Below are 16909 nucleotides of genomic sequence, written 5' to 3' on the forward strand. Positions count from 1 at the left end.
TTCATAGGACATATGTTTGAGGCCAGTAATCCTCTTGGTGAGGTACTTTTGTGGTCTTTCCAGCTGTTGGAAGTGTCTTGTGAGGTACACCCCAAATGGAGCATTGTACTCTATGATGGGTCTGATGAGCGACAAGTAGAAGGGCACTATAACAACTTTATTTCTAGATGCGAACCCTTTAGTAATTAGATGGGCTACATAAAAGGATTTCCTAACTACTTTGGCAATATGATTTTCAAAGGAGAGATTACTGTCTACTTGGGATCCCAGATCTCTTATTACCTCTTCTGTATTAAGGGGGGGCTGCCACCTATATGGTAATTCATGGGTGTTTTGTTTTTCCCAAATGGGATGACTATGCATTTTTTGGCATTTAGCTTGAGACCATGACTTTGACACCAGGTGTCCGTCTTAGTAAGGCCCTTTTGGAGAATGTCCGTGTCAGCCAGAGAGCCAATTATGGCTCCCAGTTTGCAGTCATTGGCGAAGTTGGTTAGCCATAGTCCTCCTGTGTTTGCCTGTACTTCTGAGAAGTATATGCCGAACAGTAGGGGTCCCAGGACCAAGCCTTGTGAGACACCACTTGTGACTGGTTTAGAGTCGGACCTGGAGCCCGCTATTATTACCGTGTGAGTTCTGTCTGTAAGCCAGTTGGCAACCCATCTCGTGACATAGGCTGGTGAGTTTTTCTATAATTCCCGAGTGGGGAATGGTGTCAAAAGCCTTGGTGAGGTCAAGGTAGGCTGTGTGAACCACCTTCTCCTCATCTATGGCCTTGGTGATGGTCTCGAAGAAGTCAACCAGATTTAGTAGGCATGATCTGCCCTTAAAGCCGAACTGGGTCAGGTCAAGTGTTTGGAGATTCCCAATGTCTTTGTTAACGAGTTCCATGATGATACACTCCATAGCCTTGCAGACCAGGCTAGTCAGGCTTATGGGGCAATAGTTACCAGGGTCAGTTGTGGCCCCTCCTTTGTGGAGTGGAATAACCGTTGCTGTGCGCCATTCTATGGGCACGTAACCTGTGGAGTGGCTGAGGTTGAACAGAGTGTTTCAGTGGGGGGTTAGTTCGTTCTGTAGTCCGTGCAAGATGCAGCCTGGGACACCAACTGGCCCCATTGACGCTGTGCTTTTGAAAGGGCTATTTTCACCTGTGCGTCTGTGATTTCCGGGACACTACACTTTTCCGGTACTGTTGTGGGCCCTTTTGGGGGTGAAGGTTGCACTGAATCTATCTGCCAGGATGTTTGCAATATCAGTAGGTTCAGTATATTTTGTGCTATTTTGCACTAGCTCAGAGCATATCTGCGAGTTGCCACTTAAGAATCTTGACATAGCTAAAGAAGGCTTTGTGGTTATCTTTCGAATCCTTGGCTATTTTTCTTTCGAAGTTAGCCTTGGATTATTTTGGGGACCTTAGTTTCTTACTGATACTGATCACGGATGTCTTTCCTTTTTGGGATTTGCTTTTTTCTGAACTAGTTTCCTCCTTCTATTGTATAACCTGTTTATGGCAGGGGTCCACCAGACTTGTTTCCTTCTCTTAGGAGAGTGAGTCTTGGTTTTGCTACAGATGGCATGATCCATGCATCCTTGTAGGTGCTCAGAGTGAATTTGTAAAGGTTCCTGCATCTTGGACACTGTTATCCTTTAGCATGGGGCTGTGAAACATACCACCTCTGTCTTAAGTAAGGTGAAGTTTGCTGTAGAAAAGTTTTTTACTGTGGTTTCCTTGGTTGGGGGTGTGTGTGTGTGGTGCGGACATTCAGAGTGATTAGTTTATGGTCTGATCTAACCAGTGACGGGTTGACTTCCGGTGCGGAACACGTCGCCCATGTTGGTGATGACCAGGTCCAGTATGTTTTCACCTCTGGTAGGGGAGTTTACAGCTGATCCAGGGCATTTGAGTTGATAAATTCCAGGAAGCGCTGGACCTGAGGGTTTGTACTTGAGTAGTTTTCCAAGTTAACAGTACTGTAATTGAAATTGCCCAATATCAGGGTGTTCGGTAGGACCTTCCTGTTTTCCAGTATCTCCAGAAAGGCGGAGTGGTGGTCCTGGGTCATAGAGGGTGATCTGTAGCAGGCCACAATTTGCATTGCAGATTTGCCCGATGTTAGTTGCACAAGGATGATCTCAGAGGTATCATGCTGCACCACTAACCTGGAGGTGTAGGTATCCTTGATGAATATGGATACACCCCCTCCTTTTGTGTTTCGGTCCATGTTCTGTGGCCGAAATGTGTGGTATGAGTTGTAGCCTGGTAGTGCTGGGGTGCTCTGTGGAGCCTTGAACCAGGTTTCAGTTACTGCACAGATGTCGACGTTCTCCATACTGAGGAGTGCTTCAAGCGTGTGATTTTGAGATTTAAACTCCTGGCGCTGAGTAGCATAACCCTCATTTTTTTATTTGTGCTGTTTACGGAGATGGGTTTGACTTTTGAGCCTTGCCTAAAAAAGGCATTATGGGGGCAGCAAGAGCCTTGGCCAGTATTCGAAAGCCTAGGGTTGACAGGTGCAAGCTGTCTCTTGCGAAGCAACGAGGCTTGTCGAGCATGTCGTCCTAGGTTGACTGACACTGGATCCCCTCTGAATGACATCAAAAGCTTAGCCAGTTGTTAAAATTTATCATTTTTTCTTTATACTGCTGTATCATTCTTGGTGAGGGCAGGATGCTACTCAGGGTCAGGGCCATACCCGCCTGGGCTACATGATCAGAGAGCTCTTCCTTGTCATCTTTTCATGTAGTCCAGGAAGGTACATCTCAGGTCATTCACACCAACATGAACAATGAAAGAGTTATATTTGTACTTGTTCTGGAGTGACCTGAGTGCTTGTGTTATGTGGCGGATTCTGGCTCCCAACAGTTCCCCTTGTCCAGCATAGTGAGTGGGACGTCAGTGTGCCTGACTATAGAGTCGCCTATTACTAGTGTGTTAGGTATGTTATTTCACCTTAAAGGCTGTGATTGTGTGGCACACTGATTTTGTGTTTTATGCGTTGTCTGGTTTGTGACGGGAGGTGCATGTTTTTTGGGTGTCTTGCTTTGGAGGTCTCTGATGCTTTTGCAGGTTTTTATTTAGAGCCTCAGAGTATGATTTAATGTATTTTTTGCCAGTGCTGGTTTAGTATGTCTATGTGAAGCTGGAGGTGTGATGCAAGTGTTAACCTTCTCCTCATGACTGTCTCTTCTAGTCTTGGGTAGATAGAGCTTAGCCTCCAATTTAGCTATATAACTGCATCTCTCACATATGTTAATGTTTTGTGGTAGAAGGAGAGGGTTGTCTGTGTACATGAGGCAGGTGTAACATTGCCTCAGGATACCCAGGTTCACCAGTTGGACTGGAGAGTATACCTGAAATTTCCCTTTGGTCATGCCTGAATAGTAGGGTGAGCTGCTTAATCGCTTGGTTGGTAAGGGGTGAATAATGAGCCTTGCCCTACTAGGCAATCAAGTGACGGGGTATATTAGTGCTTGCTATTAGGTCTGAGCAAGTGCTGGACTGTAGGATGCTTAAGTGCTTAGGTTGTGAGTTAGACTACTTTCAAGGGAAAAACTGAAGAGGAGACTTGGTGGAGCTGGGAATAATTTAGCCCTAGCTAACCGGCACTACTCGGATGTGCAAAACCATGCAAATGCGGTTTTTACAGCAGGGAAATGAAAGAGATAGAAATTAGCCCAAAATAGCCTATAAACTACTAACTTCTGGGCTGGAACCACTCCTCCAGGGACAGATGGCTGCTCAAAGCTCCGTCTCTCACAGTTGAACAGAGAAACAACCTTCTATCTAAGTAAGATATGGGCAACTCAGAAACTTGAAACACAGCCCAGAATTCAGCACTAGCCTGAAAACTGGATTATACTAGCTTAGAAAGGTGGGAAACAAGGAAACATTTTTTTTTAAAAGATAAGGTAAAAACAGTAAAGAATACTCTTAAAACAACTTTAAATGACTACAAACAGTTATACACTTAAAACAGCTTTAGATTACTACAAGCAATCAGAAAAGTCTTTTAAACAAATTATCCAATTAACCAGTAAAAAAATCTCAAAACTGAGCCATGTTCCTGTAGTCTTTAATCAGACAAGTTCTAAATGCACACTTCTGCCACTGGGGTACAGGGGAACCTTCTCCAAAAAAAAAGAAGGCCTGGATAATTGCTCAGGTTATACAAACAAAGCTAGATTTAGCAGGCCTCAATCTAGTTTATGCGACAGCAAACAAGGCACACCAATTTCAGTAAGAAACAGTTCAAATATGCAGGCACTATAAGCCTCTAACCAGAAATTCCAAGCTCAGAAGGGCAGAGTCCGGCCTCTCCTCCCACAAGAGTGGAGAGCACAAACCTTAATGTAAAATGACTGGCCTGAAGCCCAAGTACTTAAACCAGAACTAATACACCTTTAGAATAACAGACACTGAGCCTTCAATCAGCGGTTTCCAACTTAGAAGGATGTAAGCTACTTGTCCTGCCACAACAGTGCAGACCACAAACCTTCTTAATGTAAAACAACTGGTCTGAAGCCCAAGTGCTTAAACCAAAAGGCTTAGAATGATAGTTACACCAAGCAGTAATAAATGCAATTGAGTACTTTTAAGATGACGCAAAAGCAAAATAAAGTAGGAAGAAACACAAATACAGTAAAAGCAGATGATTTTGTTTTTGCCTAGTTAATCTGATGTAATCCATGAGGTTTATTATGACTGTACATTGCACAAGAAGTTTCAAGACTGAAGGCTTAGGCTTGGTAGATTAATACTGCTCCAGTTCTTTTTTTTTTTTGTAGCCCTCTCTGTCTTTCAATCTGATGGACTTTGGTCTGAAGTATCATACAATAGCTGCTTTATCACAGAATTTCTGAACCATTTATAACATAGCCAAATGTATTCATGCTACAAGTGTAAGGTGTTGAAGGTGAACTTTGAAAGCACACACTCGCGCACTATATATATATATATATATATATATATATATATACACACACACACACACACACACACACACAGGTCTGCCTCATTAGTTCTTTTATTTTGACAAACTACTGAAAGGAACATTAATCATTTAATTAGATTTGAATTAAAAAAGAAAAAAGCTTTCCTGCTAGGCACTATAGCTCCAACTTTACCTTGAGCTAATAGAAGACTGTTGTTAATGACATTGGGCAGACGTAAAGGAGGGAACACTAAATACCCCATACCACTGAAAGCTATAAAAGTTGAGCTCTGAGTGAGTCAAAGACCAGAAAAGTACAGTTTTGTACCTACCATAAATGTAGATGTTCGAAGATCCACATTGCTGCAGTCCTAACACTTGGGTAGTCCGCTGTCCCTCGGTCGGCCCGAATATCAGAGTATAAGGCTGACGTCGGTCAAGGCGCATTTGACTGACATCAGAACGTCAGGAAACAAATGCGCAGCACCAACGTCATATCCTCAGTCTTTTCTTGCCCCAGATGTCAGAAGACCCTAAAAAGAAAGGTCAAAACCCATAGACAACAACTAAACAACCAACCAGCCTAACACCAAAAATATGTACAATATATACAATTATACAATTATACCTCAGATGGATAACCCAACCCACACAACCACCTCAAACTACAGAGGGAAGGAGGGAGGGTAATGGACTGCAGCAATGTGGATCTTGAACATCTACATTTATGGTAGGTACAAAACTGTACTATGTTCTTCATCTCACATTGCTGCAGTCCTAACACTTGGGTAGAATCCCAAAGCAGAGGTAAGGGAGGATGGCTAAACTATAATGAAGCAGGAGCTGCCAAAATGCCCTGCAACACAGCAGTGGCAAAACCAGCCCTGGATTTAGAGTACAGTGGAAGGTGGTAATGCCTAGAGAAGGTATGCACTGAACTCCAAGTGGCTGCCTCCAAAATATCCTTAGTAGCCACCCTCAAAAGCTGTTGAAGTGGCAGTAGCCCTAGTGGAATGAGGCCTAATCCCAGCTGGAATCTTTTGCCATGATGGGAATAACAGAAAGCAATGCAAAATCCAATCCACTTAGAAATAGTTTGTTTTGACACGGGCTTGCCCTGAGAGCACAAAGCAAAAGAAACTAATAACTGCTGAGATTGTCTGAACCCTTTAGTTCTGTCCAAATAATATCGCAACTGCCTGTGTACATCTAAAGTGTGCAAAATCTTTTCCCCTTTAGTTTGGGGATTTGCATAAAAAGTAGGCAAATGAATAGTTTGGTTTAAAGCCACACTAGAAACCACTTTAGGCATAAAGGAAGGATTAGTACGTAAAGATACCCTATCCTTATGGAAAATTAAGAAAGGCTCAACTGCCATAAGGGCCTGCAATTCAGAAACCCTTCTTGCAGAGGTAATGGCCAACAAAAAAGCAGTCTTCCATGACAAATATTTCAACTCAGCAGCAGCTGCAGGCTCAAAAGGTTGTAGAGTGAGTTTCTCCAACACAAAATTGAGATCCCAAGCAGGAGTAGGAGCCCTTCGTGGGGGTCTTATATTCTTTGCCCCTCTAAGAAATTGCTTGAACAAAGGATGAGAAAACAATGGTGGGTCACAGTCGTAGTGAGCTGAAATTGCTGCAGCATGAATCTTAATAGAAGAGAAAGACAAACCTTTGTCCAATAACTCAGTAAGATATTGAAGAGCCACACTTAAATCAGGCTCAGAAACATCCAAATCCTTAGCTGCACTCCAAAACAAAATCTCTTCCATTTATCTGCGTACACTTTCCTTGTACTAGGCCTTCTAGCTTCCAAAATCACATTCAAAACTTGTTGTGGAAGTTGAGACCCTCTATGGTTTAAAACAGAATATGCCATGCTGTTAGGTGAAGAGAGTGAAGCTTGACATTGAGCAAATGACTGTCCTCCTGGGACAACAGATGTGGAATCAAAGGCAAAGGCCATGGAGGCTTCTGTACTAGACTTCTCAGTAATGGGTACCAGTGCTGTCGAGGCCAATCTGGAGCTATCAAAATCATCCTTGGCTTGTCCTGTCTGACCTTTAGAAGTACCTTTGGGAGGAGAGGCAGAGGTGGAAAGGCATACACATGAAGATTTTTCCAACTGAAAGAAAGAGCATCCACTTTCCAAGCTGTGGGATGAAACCGCTTTGTGCAAAACTTTGGCAGCTGGTGGTTTAGTGGAGAAGCGAACAGATCTATGTCTGGAGTTCCCAGGACACTGTCAATTTCTGAAATACATGAAGATCCAGTTTCCACTTGTGGGGATCCATGATTTGTCTGCTTAACACATCTGCTAAGGAGTTCTGTGCTCCCGCAGAAACCTTGCCTGAAGACTTAGTTGTAAACTGAGAGCAGTCTCCCACAAAATCATTGCTTGCCTGCATAGAGGATAAGAATGTGTTCCCCTTGCTTGTTGATGTACCACATGACAGTTGTGTTGTCTGTTAGAATCAACACCTGCCCTGGAAGAAGTAAATCCTTGAAAGCTATTAATGCAAACTGGACTGCTAACATCTCCTTCAAGTTGATATGTAGATGCTGTAGTCTGACAGGCCACTTGTCTTGTATCCACTTTCCGTTTAGATGAGCTCCCCAAGCTTTGTCTGAGGCATCTGTCGTTAAAATTTGACTCGCCTCTGGCCGGGTCACAGAGAGTCCCTTGTTTAGGTGACATTCCTGAGCCCACCACAAAAATTCCTTTTGAATGCAAGGTATTATTTGAATGACAGTGTCCAGATGCTGGCAGTGCTGTGTCCATACATTTTGAGATACCATTGCAACTTCCTCATATGCAGTTTGGCATTGGGAAGCACCAGAATACAAGATGCCATGAACCCTAAGGCTTGAAGGACTGTCCTTGCAGTCAGCCCGGACTGAAGAGATAGATGATGGAAGTAAAGGGAAAGATTCTTTTGTTTGTCCGGGGTTAGAAAGGCCATCTGGGATGCTGTATTCAGTCTTACACCCAGAAAGCACATGTCTTGAGAGGGTACTAGACTGGACTTTATTTCGTTCACAGAATACCCCAGGCATCTTAGCACTGCTATCACATATTCCAAATGACGAAGAAGCTCGTCCTTCCTTGAGCCAGAATCAGGCAATCGTCCAAATAAGGATAGATTTGTATTCCTTTTAGCCTGAAGAAAGCTATCACTGGAGCCAGAACTTTCGTAAATACTCTGGGCAGTAGATAAGCCAAAGGGCAATGCAGAGAACTGATAGTGAGAAGTCCCAGTCCGAAAACGCAGATATTTCCTGCAACTTAGCCTGATAGGAACATGAAGGTAAGCCTCCTTGAGATCCAAAGTTACCATCCAGTGATCCTTGCCCAGTAGAGATAAAAGCTGTTGTAACGTCAACATTTTGAACTTGGGAATGTCCAGATAAGTGTTGAGGATAGATAAATCCAAAATTGGTCTCCACGTGTTCCCCTTTTTGGCACAAGGAACAGGCGAGAATAAAATCCTAGGCCCCTTTCTGGCATAGGAACCGGCTGTATGGCCCCTATTTGGAGTAACAGAGAAATTTGCTTGTGAGCCTCTATTCTTTGTTGAGGAGGAATGTCTGGCATGCCTTTGAAAGGAGGCAAGGTATGGAAATAAAACCTGTAACCGTGATGTATGATATCCAGTACCCATCTGTCTTGGGTAATCAAACTCCAATTTTCTTTGAAAAGTGCCAACCTTCCTCCCAAAGGTGCTGCCAGGCGAGAAGGTTCTGGCAGCTGAAAGGTAGGTCATTGGGTCTGTTTAGGACTGACCCCTGCCCTCACCGAAGACTGTGCAGGAGAACTCCCTGTTCTAGGCCTGAAAGAGCCCTGACCTCTGCCCCTGCCACGTCTAGATCTACCCCTAGACTGGGAATCATAAGAAGGATCGTCCACCCTTTAGTAGGCCAATTTCTACTAAACTTTGGAGGCTGAACCTGCAAAAATCTTTAACAGTCTGCATAGACTTAGCCTTGTCTTCCATTTTCTTTAAAACTGCCTCAACAGGAGAACCAAACAAGACATCAGATTGCAAAGGGGCATCCAAAATCCTAGTTTTAACATGGTCAGATAAATTTTGATCCCTCAGCCAGGCATGCCTGCGAAGAACTGACCCAGTGGCAGCCACCCTAGGCGAGGCCTGAACAGCATCAAAACCACATTGCAAAGAATGCTTACCCACCTGTTCAGAAACATGCACTAAATCTTGTAACTCTTTACAATCAATACCTTCCTGGAAGCACCAACCTTAGATTTCAACTGTGAAAGCAGATAATTTTGATATTTCAACATGTGAAACTGGCAATTCAAAGCTCTCATGGCTAGAGTGGAAGAAGTATAAACTTTCTTTCCCCACCTATCCAAGGCCCTGGCCTCTTTATCTGCGGAACTGGATTCTTGACAACAGAAGCCTTAACACCCTTAGGCCCCTGGCTAACAGTTTCTGGGTCTGCCCTAGGACTCTTAAAAGATACTTATGAGCTTCAGGCACCCTGTAATACCTATCTGGTTTAACAGGAGCAGGAGGCAAAGAAGCAGGATTAAGAGAAGCCTCTGCAAACACATCTTCCACCACATTCAGAACAGGAGGTATAGCTAAAGGCCTATGCTGGGGTAAAACAAAATTCCCTAAGCCTTTTCCTGGAATCAGAGAAATCCTGACCTTCCCATTTAAAATGCTCTCTCATGGAGTGAAGGGTCTCTGAAAAGAAAAATCCTCAGGAGGAGAAGCAGAAGGAGTAGAATCATCCACATCAGAATCAGAATAATGAGAATACTCCTGCAAGTCTTCAGCCAAGACTCAGACACATCCAGCCTGCTCATAATCCCCAACACAGGTTCCATCCAAGGCCTCTTATCAGGAGGGGCATAGAGCCTCTAATCAAAGTAATTAAATCTTCTGCCATTTTAAGCATGTGCTTCTTGGGCACTGAACCTGAAGAACTAGGAGTGACACCCACAGAAGCAAAACTAGACCTGCCTCTAGGAGAAGCCTTGGAAGCAGAAGAGAGGGCCTAGACACCTTAGGAAGGGAGGGAGTACAGTTACCTGAGAAGCCCCTACAGCCTGACCTGCCTCCTGGGAGGCCACATCCTGTAAAACACAGTTTCTCCCTGGGACTCCAGAGAGGCCTCCGTCGAACCACGGTTCCACTGTAACCTAGGTTTAACTGCCTTGTCCTTGCGCTTCTTTGAGGAAGCCGGTGCCGCGAGCATCCGGCGGCATATTGTAATTGCACCGCTTCCCAAAGACCAACCTGGCACAATCCAACCTACGCTTTATAGTGCGTTTATTGAACCTAGCACTCAGGTCCCAAACAAGGTATACACAAATTATGGTAATCCCTATGCGGTATCTGTTTCCCACAAGAAATACAGTTATTCACTTTTTCTGACATCCGGTAAACCACTGAGGCAAGAAAAAACCAAAATATTGTACTTAACCAACTCTGACTTGTCTGAAACTCCGAATTAAACATTTCAGAGCAACACTGCTTCTGCATCGGACCATAAAAGACTGAGGATATGACATCGGTCTTGCGCATTTGTGCCCTGACGTTCTGATGTCAGTCAAATGATACTCTGATATTCGGGCCGACCGAGGGACAGCGGACTACCCAAGTGTTAGGACTGCAGCAATGTGAGATGAAGAACATCAGATGTCTCGTAGTGTACCCATGACAGCCACTATTCTGGTCAATCTACTTCTTAAGTTTTTGCATTTCAAGTGAACTACATTTATTTTTGAAGAAAGCACTAAATATTTAGAACTTTCAAATGGGAATGGCCATAATGCCAGCTTCTGTCTGCAGTACTTTTCAGCTGGTAGGATTATACAAGATCAGGTTTATGCTGTAAACATGTTATCCCGCTGTGACTTTGATTTCACTGTTTAGTGCTTTACAAAATTCTCAGTAAAGTATGTTAAACTAAGATTCTCCCTTATGCTGTCCTTGAGTAATTGTGATACAGTTGGTAAACATTTTTTTTTCATCAAGATATCAAAAGAACCAAAGCCAACTTGGCTCATCCACAGCTTTTGGATGAAGTTACAGCAATGCACTGATGGTGAATAGGCATGACTCCACTTATGTATGCAGACCAGGGACTTATACCCTGAAGCTTCACCTTGAATTAAGTTTGGTATTTTGATTTAAATATGACATATGTGCTTTATGCACAGTGGATAACCTACTTATGACCCTAGACAAATATCTATGTCAACCGGCATAGATATTCCATAAACATTCAGGTGGTATGTGACAAAGAATGAATAATGGATGTCTATGCCAAGCATCCCTGAGGCAACAACCATCTTTGGCATACTTATTCCTTGCATCACACCTCTGAAATACCCCATGGTCATCCTGTGTGAGATGCTGGATATACTCTTGACCAATAGCTACTCAGCCCTGTCAGATGGTCCCAAACACCATATGAACATTGCCCACATGTATATTACAGAATATTTATTTACATGCCTTAACATGACTTTTTTGGATGACTCACAAAGTGCTCTGCAACACAAGTCTGGCAACACAAGTCTGACAATCATTGTGAAGCACAGCATAATGGCCAACCGCAAACTAAACAGTCTGCTAGCAACTTCTGCTCTGGTGGAAGAGCTTGATAATTCAAAAAACTATGAGCACATGCTCACTCCTCCAGGACAGCGAGATCAGAAGCATTATAAACATCATCTGAGTAGACGAGGAGCACACTTGCATAGCAGGTCACTACATAAGGTATGCTAAAGCAATGACTGTTAAAATCTGACAAAATGTAAATTTTAAATTTATCAATTGGCCAGCTCTGTTGCATTTAAACTGTGAAAGATGAAATTATGCATAAAATCAACATATCCTGAACAAAAACTACAGTTGTACAAGTTAACTTACCCTAACAGTAGACATTTAAATAGATTGCTATTGCAGTAGTGTAAGCTATATGGGTTATATCCTGCCAAGGATATGCAAACTGGCCAGCATCCAAAGCTTTAGGGCAACTTCCATATGCCCTTACTGCTGAACAGCTCACCTAAGTCAGTGGTTAGGATGCCAAACTTGCCTCAAAATAAGGGAGGCTAGAGCCCTGTCTTTTACTCTAGGAAAAAGGTAAATAAAAATAACCACACCCTTGCAAAAGACCCCACATAACACAATAAAAGAGGATAGAGGGCAGGTATCCCTACTGCAATAGTAATTTATTTGAACATCCACTGTTATGAAACTGTACTATGTTCACCATTAGATCACTGTTAGTAGCCCAATATGGGTAATTACCAGAGTTTAGAAAGAAATGGACCCAGAGGAAGGGACATAATTCAGAAGACCCTGGAGAATACTCCTAGCAAACCCTGCTATGGACCTGGAAAAACAATCTGTCTAATGCTTTTATGACAGTATGCAGAGTACCAAGCTCCTGGCTCTAGAATTCTTCTAAAGTCCATTCATTTCCAAGAGGCACAAAAAAGCCAAAGCCCTGGTAGAATGGGCCCTGACCTTGCCTGGAAGTGAATTGTTATGGCAAGAATAGCAAAAACAATGGCAAGAGACAAACTAGAAACTGTTTTGACACTTATTGCCCCTCTTCTTCTTACCTTCATATAAAATAAACAGTTTATCACAGTTCCTGAAGGTTTTAGTCCTGCCAATATATTTGAGCTGTTCATGCACATCCATAACAATGAAAATCCTTTCTCCCTTATATTTTTTGGATTTGAAGAAAAAAAAAGACAGAGATGAATAGCTTGACTGAAAGTGTATTAAAAACACTGTAGCATAAATTAAGGATTTGTTCTCAAAGATGCCCTATCCTTATGAAAAATGAGACTAAGACTTCCCCATAAGAGCTTGTAACTGAAGATGCTTTTTGCTCTGACCTCTACAAGAAAAGTAATATTTTCCAAGTTAAGAATTTCCATCTGGCTAGTTTAAATGGAAACCTTGCAAGTTTTTTTTCTAAAACAAAATTGAGATCCTGAAGGATCCACCAGTTTTCTAGGTGGATGGATATGCAGAATCTCCTTAAAAACTGGTTTGAGGCTGGGTAGAAAGTGGAATCGCTGGGCAAAGCATGAAAACATGGGATGGCTGAGCGGTGAATCTTGGCAAAATAGTAAAAAAGGCCATTGGATTGTAGTTCCAGAGATATTGCAGAACCGGAGGCATTGGGGTCCTAAAAAGGCCCTGGTTCTTACTTTGGCAACAACTGGAAAACATTTTCCATTAACATATATTATTTTCTACCCCTTTAATATCTACTGCACCCCCATAAAACAGATGCCTAAAAGATATTAAAAATCATCCATGCCATTGACTAAAGAAGATAGAGGTTGTGGTGCATCAGACAACCACTGTCTTCTGTGACTAAGTCCATTCCTAGAGGAAGCTTAGGGTAATTGCACTTGGACATTTTCAAAAAGTAGAACCACTGTTGTTTGGGACACAATGGAGTCACCACAATTATCCTTTTCCTTCTGAATCTACAGAGTGACCATGGCTATCGGTCGAAAAGTATACAGGTTTACATTCCCTTCAATGGGAATGAGAAGGCATCTGTCTTCTAGGACTGCTTACAAAGGAATCTTGGAACAGAATTGTATTGTCTATTGTGAATACAGGCAAACAGATCTACTTCATGAGTTCTCTACTGTTGAATCAATTCCTAGAAGATCCCCTAGAAGACCCCCCCAGACTTTTTCCATTCTTGAGGGGTCTGCCATGGCCCTGCTCAGCTTGTCTATAATAATGCTCTGCTCTGATGAAATGCAGGTAGCCTGAAGAGATACATTGTGCTGTGTTGCTAGTTCCCAGACTATCACATCAAGTCTGCAAAGGGAGAATGACTCAGTTCTCCAAAGTTTATGTATCACAATACCGAAGGGCCTGGAGTCAGAGATTTGACAGCATTTAATACTGCCATAGTTTATTTAAATGTATATGTTTTAGTCTGTCTTGCTTGCTCTCTCAAATTTCAAATCAAGCAAAGTCTGCGGCATCTGTCATTACAGATTGAGTAGGATCTAAAAGGAAGAAGTGGAGACCTGGGTTGACAGAGGTAACTGGTCCACTCAACAGAGTAACTCCCTTTTGACAAACTCCAACAATGGGAGCTGAAAAGAAAGTAATTCCCGACATTGGTTCTGAACAGATTTGAGGAACCACTGAATTTTTCTCATGCCTGCCAGAAGAATCACGAGAATTGTGGAAAGTATGAAATCCAAATTCCTGAGACAGTCCCTGCCTGAAGTCCAGGATTAGTTGGAGAAAATCAGAAACTGTTCATTGCAACTGTCAATCTTGTCCTGAGGAAGAAAAACCATCAAGAGTGATGTATAACCCGAAGGTGTTCCAGAAACAGTATCCGGTAAGAAGGAATAACAATAAATCTGTAGGTTTACCTGAACACCAGAAGAAGCTCTTTCATCCATGCAAGATATGCCTGACATTCTGAGAGTCATTTAAATACAGAAAATGTGAATGCCTTGCAACCTGCATTGAACTATTACTGATGCCTGACACTTTTGTAAACACCTTTGAAGATGCAAGTATCTCAAAGGATAAGGCAGAGAAATGAAAACGTAAGCCAGGCCAACCCTTTAAAAATGTCTGAAGTCTTTGAGAACTGGGATGTGATAAACATCTTTTAAATCATCAGTTAAAAATCTGTGGGGTGAGATGAGAGGTAGCAGATAGTAAAGGGAAAGCATCTTGAATGCTGGGACTTTTATACGAAGGATTAGAAAAGATGTAGTGGGATGCCAGGGTGGGAAGATGGAAGCACTAAGAGATGTATAGTCAATCTGCCTTTTTGGACTGTCCTTGATTCTGAGCATTCTTATTTTTTTAGCCTCCCTGCCATTTCTTTTTGAAATTTTGTTTGCCTGAACTTTCCTAAGACTGTTTGCTTAGTTTCGTAAAAAAGGGATCCTGGACTGGAAGGAAAGGTCCTATTAAAATTTAGCAAGAAGGGTTGAAAAATTTGTGTGACCCCCTGAATAAATTTCACTTTGTCATCAAATACTTTGAGGACCTCAGCAGAAGAGGAACAAATGTTTAATAAATAAATGAGGGGGCCAAACAATACTTCCGTATCTATGGCAGTATTTAAGATCTCATTTTTGACATCCTCTGTAAATTTTGTGCATCTCACCAAGAAAACTTTCTCGTTACTGATCCAGTAGCAGCTGCTCTGGATACAGCATCAGCAGAGTCATAGAGCCTTTTCAAACAGTGTCTGGTTACCCGATAAACAGAAGCTATTAACAAATTACAATATCTTAATCTCTGAAGAAGGGAGATTGGCATTTACCACTCTCATTTTCAAAATAAGCAAGCACAAATGTTGACATAAGAGTCTGACAATTCAGAATTCTGATGGTTAAAGTAGAAGAATATACCGTCCAGATCTATCAATTTTTTTTTATCCTTGTCAGAAGGCATAGGGTTTAAACATTCATAAGATTTTTGGCAAAAGATTTTCCCAATTAAATAACTGCAAGATCTCATGTGGGATTTGGAAATAGAAATTTGTGGGTCTGGGATCCTTATACAATCTACCAGACTTTTTAGGACAGAAAGTTGACATACTGCAAACGCTGTTAAGAAAACATCCTCTAATACTGGTAAACAGAAAGAAGATCTGCAGGCTGAGGAAAATCCATCTTTTATAAGTCATATTTTTTCTGGGATACTAAAATTTAATTCTGTTTCCACCAAAACAAGTCTAATTCTGACTATAGTTTCAGAAAAAGATGACGCTAGAGAAAAAAAAAAACTTTCCTCAGAATCTGATTCCTAGTCCTTCAGACTGGGAACCAGTATCTGAAAGCGGGAGATATTTTACTTTTAAAATTTAGAGAGGAATCAGAATTTAAACAATGAAAGCTCTGAAATAAGCAAAATCCACACAATCTTCCCTGTCCATCCTATGTGAGGCATGAGAAGATGCACATCTACGTTTTTGTTTTATTTTCCTAAGAATCCCGCCTAGAAAAAAGACAAAGCAAAAGATGGGGACTGTTACCTGGGAATCATGTTCCTTAGGTTGGTTTTGTGATAAAGTATAAATTCCTCCCTCCTCAGAGACCACCAAGACTGGTTCTTGCTTGCCCGCAAAGGACAAGCCAACAGTCATAGATATGCCTATGTCTTGATGCTTACTGGCTCCTCCAGAAACAATGGCATTGGAATCATGAGATTAAGAGTGGTCCAAAGAACCCAATTTGGTCACAGTAGATTCACTTACTGGTGGATGAAGCTATAAGCATGCCAGCTTGACTACTGAAGACTCTTGTAAAACGTTCTTGGAAAATTAAAGAACCAATAAGTCCTAAACCTGCTCATTGAACAGGCTGCTTCATTCCAATACCTTGGTGTCAATTCTGAATGTCAGTTAAATTAAATTCTGTTTTTATCAGGCCTGTCCTGCATGCAACCAAAATGTCAGCCATTTAATGCAATTTCTCTTCATTCTTTTTTTTGCCTGCCATTATGCCAGTTTCCTGCTTAATTTTTTTGCCTCTCTCAGATTACCATGCTCAGCTCTCCAATATATGTATATTTACTTACTGATTTGCTAACTTGACAGCACAACAAAGTATTAAACAAGCATGCTCTTTTCTAAGAAGTGCCTTCACTACACTGTACCTCACCACAAGATTCACTATTACTGTAGCCTGCCAAGTGTCCTCAAGATCCACTCGTAATCACGCTAAATGGCAAACTGTGCTGTTTCACATCCTGATACCGCTCAATCTGCTATATGATTGGATACAAACAGCATAGTCTTCCCAACCAACAGCTTTACAGAACTATCACAATTCATATAGATGTAGGCCCTGTCAGAGATTTCAAGACCTTCTTCAGATTTACACTAATAAGCTGTGTTGGCATGGACTCGTCCCTTTTTTCTCTCTACTTCCACCTTCTCCAACAAAATCCTCTCCTGACATACACTGCTTAT

The sequence above is a fragment of the Protopterus annectens genome, chromosome 11.part0 (assembly GCF_019279795.1).
Source record: "Protopterus annectens isolate FY-2018-M chromosome 11.part0, PAN1.0, whole genome shotgun sequence".
NCBI classification, from domain to species: domain Eukaryota; kingdom Metazoa; phylum Chordata; order Ceratodontiformes; family Protopteridae; genus Protopterus; species Protopterus annectens.